The 6,764-nt window shown below is 43.0% G+C and overlaps 1 pseudogene across 1 annotated transcript; it reads right to left on the bottom strand.

The window, feature by feature from the left end:
* Nucleotides 1-1,353: 1,353 nt before the first annotated feature.
* LOC101576708 lies at nt 1,354-2,795 on the bottom strand (annotated as a pseudogene). The gene has a single exon (XR_002820238.1). The product of XR_002820238.1 is annotated as a heterogeneous nuclear ribonucleoprotein A1 pseudogene (transcript).
* Between the last annotated feature and the right edge of the window lie 3,969 nt (nt 2,796-6,764).

Here is a 6,764-nt window from a genome sequence, read left to right on the forward strand (position 1 = left end):
CCTCTAGCCTCTCCATACTCTTATCTGTCATTTAGATTGGACCCAAGGTTGGTCATGTAACAGAACACCCTGCCCATCCTGTCTTTCCCTTGCCCTTTATACGAGTCCCTTCCCAGATGCCTTTTTTCTTTGAGCCCTGCTTCCAGGTTCTAGCAGTAAAAGGCACAGAGCTATCGAGTTGGAGCTGTCCTTTGAGACTTTCTCATTCAGATGGGTCTCTATTCATAGCAGCCCCTTTGGCCCCTCTTGGACTATGGACTGGAAAAAAAAACTCATCTTTCTGTCAGAAAATCATTTCAGAATAAACGTGGCTGTTTTTACCAATTTCTCAGAACATGTGGAAACCAAAGTTTACCAAGAATTAACTTACTTGAAGTTGAAAAATAAATCAGAGATCTAATAAGATGTGAAACTTCCCAGTCATGGATGTGTTGTTAGAGGGCCAGCCTTAGCTAAGGACAGTAGAGGAAGAAAGGAGGGTGAAGGCCAGGTCCCTCTGGGCCATGGGAGTTGTCTGAGCTTCTGGAAGTAGTGCAAACATAGCCATTCCATTCATGCACTGTGAGCTGACAGCCACTGCATGTCCTGTGACACCCCAGCCACAACTCCTTGCTCATGACCAGAAGCAGCAACCCTGCCATCCATCTCTTAACCCCTCCTGGGAACACACTAGCAAATACAGCACGTGCTCCACAAATGCCATAGAATTCTAAATGTGGGCAGAAACAAGAGCCCTTCCAGGGCAAACAACAAAATCTAAAGTCCGTTTTTACTGATGGGGAAACTGGGGCACAAAGATTAAATCCTGCCCATCAAAGCAATTAAACTATAGCTGACCTTGGATTTCTTGCATCTCTACCTGGTGCCCCTCCTGGGACGATGTCACTCCATTTGAAAAGCGGCTGGCTATTTACTGTTGACCTCAAAAAAAAAAAAAAAAAGATATTTGAGGTCCACTTGTCTAAAACCCCACGCTGTCACCTCTGGCAAAAGTTTTCACCATTTGCTTGTGGCACAGCAGAAACAGAACAGTACCATCCCCTAAGGTTCTCCAACATAACACCCTGAACAGATCCAACACAGAGCTCTGGCTAAATCACTCACCGTCTGACTATGTGAGGAAAATGAACATTCCAAAGCTTTTGCCAACAGGTACTGAGTGTCAAATGTCAATACTGTGCTTGTGTTTTTGAGACCACATTATACCACTGGAAATATATTTCCCCTCAGACTTTTAGTACCTAATAACTATGTACCCCATCTAAAATTTATGCCACACTATGGTCCACACTGATTACATTTTTTAAGACACATTTATTCAGCATTATGATCAGACTATTACATTTAGCAATCAACAGCCTGAGTGCAAAAAAAGGTCTACATTGAAACCCTTTGTTGGAATGCTTTACACTTTCCACAGAACAGAAACTAAAATAACCTGTTATACAACTGGTCACAAATACAGTCCTCGAGTTTTTTACCCATACGCATGAGTATTGTCTAAAACATGTCTTCTTTGTAGCAGCTAGGCCCTGCCACCACTGTGCTTGGCTGAGTTCACAAATCTGTTGTAACCTGTAGCTTCCCTGTCACTTCTCTGGCTCTCCTCTCCTGCTAAGCTTTGTTTCCTGGAAGTGTTTAAAACCTTCTGCCACTGCCATAGCTACTGCTGCTGCTGGAGCCACCATAGCCACCTTGATTTCGTGGTGTGGTAAAATATTGGCCTCCACCACTGTAGGGCCCAGAGCTTCTGCCTCCAAAGTTTCCTCCCTTCATGGGTCCAAAATTTGAAGACTGACTGTTGTAATTGCCAAATTCGTTATAGCTTCCACCACCTCCATAATTGCTTCCACTACCACCGCCAAAGCCGCCTCCGCCTCCTCCGTTGTTACAACTGTCATGGCTGCCACTCCCGCCATAGCCACTGCCCTGGTTTCCATAACCCTGTCCACCACTTCCATAGCCTCTGCTTCCTCCAGAGTAACCAGGGCCGCCTCCTCCATAGCCACCATCATTACCAAATCCATTGTAGCCATCTCCACTGCCACCATAACCACCCCCACCACGGCTGCCACCAAAGCCACCTCGACCACTGAAGTTTCTTCCGCGACCGAAACTGTCATTGCCACCAAAACCTCCTCCACGACCACCACCAAAGTTTCCAGAACCACTTCGACCTCTTTGGCTAGATGAAGCACTAGCCATCTCCTGCTTGGACAGGGCTTTCCTCACTTCACAGTTGTGGCCGTTCACAGTGTGGTATTTTTGAATGACAATCTTATCCACAGAGTCATGGTCATCAAAGGTTACAAAAGCAAAGCCTCTCTTTTTTCCACTGCCTCAGTCAGTCATAATTTCAATCACTTCGATTTTTCCATATTATTCAAAATAATCTCGTAGGTGATGTTCTTCAGTATCTTCTTTAATGCCACCAACAAAGATCTTCTTCACCGTTAAGTGGGCACCTGGTCTTTGAGAATCTTCTCTTGAGACAGCTCTCTTTGGTTCCACAACTCTTCCATCCACTTTGTGTGGGCTTGCATTCATGGCTGCATCCACCTCCTCCACAGTGGCCTAAGTGACAAACCCAAAACCCCTGGAAAGCTTGGTGATTGGGACTCTTATTACCATGCAGTCTGTGAGTGTTCCCCATTGCTCACAATGGCTCCTCAGACTCTCATCAGTTGTTTCAAAGCTCAGCCCCTCAATGAAGAGCTTCCGTAGCTGTTCAGGCTCCTTGGGAGACTCTGACTTAGACATGATGGCAGTCGGAAGAGAGCCTGATGATGCTTCTTCCGCGGTGTCCACCAGCAGAAAAGTCACACTGATTATATTATAGTAGGGCCTTGAAAAGGGAATTTTTCATCACGAAGAAGAATTAATGCCTTTCCCATAGGACTGGACCAGACACTATGAGAGTGTATTGTCAGATGTCAAGGCTGTCCCTTGATTCTTGCCTGGTCCTCTTCCGCTGTTACACAGGGTGCACCTTGAGGCCCTTGCCAGGCTCATTAGCACAATCCTGGACTTTCTGCCTCCTGAGTTACATGAACTTCTTTTTTTTTAATTTTTTTTTTTCCGGAACCAGGGATTGAACTCAGACCCTTGCACTTGCCAGGGAAGCGCTTATTCTACTGAGCCATCTCCCCAGCCCAAACTTCTTTCCTTTATAAAATATCCAGTCTCAGATATTCTACTACAGCAACAGAAAATGAAACGACAGTATCCTTACTAGAATTCTGACTTAACCTCAATGTTCTAGAAATAGCACATTGTCTCCTATAACCTAATATTATTATTATTTTTTTTTCAAAACTGGGGATTGAACTCAGGCCCTTACACATGCCAGGTAAGTGCTTATTCTACTGAGCTATCTCCCCAGCTCCAACCTGACATTATTTATATATCCTATTACCTGACAATTTTAAGAACCACCCCTAAATATATAAAGACAAGGCCATTTACCTTGGTTGAAGCTGTAGGATGTTAATAGCTATAAGGAAAAAGTAAAGTAGGTTTCTTTTCATTTATGATTTTAGCCTATAAGTTTAAGCATGAGTGTAAAATTGTGAGTTAAAAGGTACAGTCATAGGCTGGCCAGATAGCTCAGCAGATTAAAGCATCTGCTTAGGCAGAGCACAGTGGCTGGAGTTCCATGGAGTGCCATGCCCACCCCGCCCCTGGGGTGTACTGAGACTGGGATTGATCCTGGGTATGGTGGCGCACACCTGTAATCCCACAGCTTGGGATGCTGAAAACAGGAGAATCACTAAGAGTCCGATCTATGCACTAAGACCCTGAGGACTTTGTAGATCCTCTCCTAAATACACATACACACACACAAATGCAATCACTATCTTCAACTTGCTTTGAGTATGGCAACCATTAAGAGGCTGCTGCAGTTAGGTGTGTTGACACAGATCTACAATTCCAGCACTGTGGGAGGCCAAGGGAGAAGGACCTTAGTTCAATATCAGCCTAGAGATTTAAAAAAAAAGGACTGGAATTGTAATTCAGTGTGAAGGCCCTGGGTTCAGTCTCTCTCTCTCTCTCTCTCTCTCTCTCTCTCTCTCTCTCACACACACACACACACACACACACACACACACACACAGCTATCTTATTCCTTGCTATTTCAATGCTATAAATGAGAAGTAGATCGACTTGGGGCCAACAATGTTTAGAAGTTAGGGTACACCTGTGCTGGATGGTAGCTAAAGAAAGAATGCGCACCAGGAAATCTTTCTGCCCCCTTCAGGCTCCCCTTAGCCAGTGGTGTCCACTGTGACATAGGTGGACTCTGCAGCACCCCCCATAGGGGGCGAGAAACAGCTGCAGAAATCTCCTGAGCTGACAGGGGAAAGACAGCTACATGAAATGAGGCTGCAAATCAGGGGGTGAATACAAAGCCTACTCCTTGGGGAAAGAGATTTATCTATATATACAACTGTACTGTGCATTTCTGCTGCTCTAAGGAAAGGGCAATTAATTTGTCTTCCTTTCTCAATTGTCCTTTTTCGCTTCTTAATCTCTTATACATCTCTTTCTTTCTTCTTCCAATTTTGCATGCATACATCTGGTAACATGAACAACTAGTTGGAAGATAACACCGCATTACAATAGATATTATAAATTCATATTATTTTGTTAAGTGAAATTTTGTAACACTCGTAATTTTTCTGTTTTAATACTATTTTGTACTCTCTTTAAAAAAATAAATTTAAGAAAAAAAAACAAACAACTGTATTCCTTCCCCAATTTCTTTTCCATTTCCAGGGGTTCATTTGGTCTTTCTTTTAATTTAATTTATTTATTTGTTTGTTTCTTTGAGAAAGGGTTTCACTATGCAGTTCAGTTCAGGTTGACCTCGAATTCACTTTGTAGCTCAAGCTGGCCTTGAACTTGAAGCAAACATCCTGCCTCAGCCTCCTGAGTGCCGGGATTACAGGCATGCACCGCCACATCTGGTTCAATTAATTTCTAACCTATCTCCCCACTATGATTCTGAAGAAGTTACAAATGTGTGACTTTTTTCTTTCAACCTGGAAAGACACTTGAATATTTCTACAACTACCTCTAATGGAAGAAATAATAGTAAAAGAACCAAAGACCAGCTAGCTAGATGCCTCATTCTTTGGTCACAAATAGCCAAAATATGAAGCAGATTTCAGTCCCTTGTACTCAGGACGGGATTCTCTCCCCTCAACACTGGGGTCTGTGTAATTGCAGCCCTATCTTGGAATGAATATATTCCCTTTTACTTCATTTTCCCCAGTTAAAGACTGTGTCCACTGAATGTACAATAGATATTATGGAATAGGAAAAAAATGTTCAAATGTGAAGGGAAACTTGGTAGGAGGAGGGGAAATGGAAGGAAGGGAAAAGAAAAAAATGAGGAAGAAAATATGGAGTGGCACATGCCTGTAATCCTAGCATTCAGGAGGACTGCTGCAAGTTTGAGGCCAGCCTGGGCTACACAGTGAGCTCAAGGTCAAAGCCATATAGTGAGACCCTGTCTCAAAAAGATTAAAAAAAAAAAAAAAAAAAGGAAACAAAGCTTTTGTAAATAAGGGGGGGAGGAAGGGTTGAAGGGAGGGCAGGAGAATGGAGAAAAAGAAAAGCAAGTTATATCATGTCCAGGTACAAATTCCCTATTATGAATGTGAAATTTACCTATAAAATTTTTAATTAAAAAGTAAAAACTGTGCTGAGGATATAGCTTAGTGGCATAAATGCCTGCCTTGCAAACACAAGGTCCTATGAGTTTGATCCCTAGTACCAAAAAATTAAATTAAATCAAAAAGCTATGTCCAGGCCACAATATATTCATATAGAGCATTTAGTACCCAACCTACTTATTCAATGCTTAATTCCCAAGTCGCTTATTATTGTCTGTTTCTTCCACACCAGTCACTAGCATCCTGCAGTGCAGGCTCAGCTCCTTCTGGCCCCTTATCAGTATGGCCCTCCAGTAGGAACAGAGCAGCATCTGTGTCTCCATGGGAAGGCACTGGGGGACCAGAAACCAGCTCAGCCGCTGCTGTGGAGAGACCAAAAATGAGAAGATGGGGGAAAAAAAAGCATGAAACTCATGAGAATAAGAATTTAGGGCTTTCACCAGTTTGCTTATTGCTTTATCCCTAGAACCTAGAATAGTACCTGTCACTTACTAGGCTTCATATTCTTATTAAATAAATAGCTAAGGGGCCAGGGAGGCATCTCAGTAGAATAAGCACTTGCCTGGCACGTACAAGGGCCTGAGTTCAATCCCCAGTTCCACTAAATAAATAAATAAATAAATAAATAAATAAATAGCTAACTTTTCCTATAAAAGTACTGTTCCCTCTGTGAGAAATCTGTATAGAAAAAAATAGCACATAAAAATCAAGTATGCATAAAATATTACATAAAGTACAATGCCAACCCCAGGAGTGATTTTTTTTTTTTAATGTATTTAGTACAGGGCCTCATTCTGCAGCTCGGGCTCATGGTGATCCTCTTGTTTTCAGCCTCCCTAGTGCTGAGATTACAGTCGTGCATCACCACACCCAGACTCAGTGGCTCACTTAGCAGCATGTGGTGCCAGGGATCAAAACCCGGTCCCTGCGCTGGCCTATGCAGGTATTGAGTCTGGTGAGCTATCTTGCCAGCTCTCCTGGGAGTGATTCTAACAGTGTAACATGAAGTGTTGGGAAACCCAGTTTCTACCTAGTGGATGTACAGTTTTAGTTCTGTTTCTAGGCAAGATACTGGCTTTCCCCATT

This window comes from Octodon degus, unplaced genomic scaffold (genome assembly GCF_000260255.1).
Source record: "Octodon degus isolate 3935 unplaced genomic scaffold, OctDeg1.0 scaffold00018, whole genome shotgun sequence".
In the NCBI taxonomy this organism is placed as follows: Eukaryota; Metazoa; Chordata; class Mammalia; order Rodentia; family Octodontidae; genus Octodon; species Octodon degus.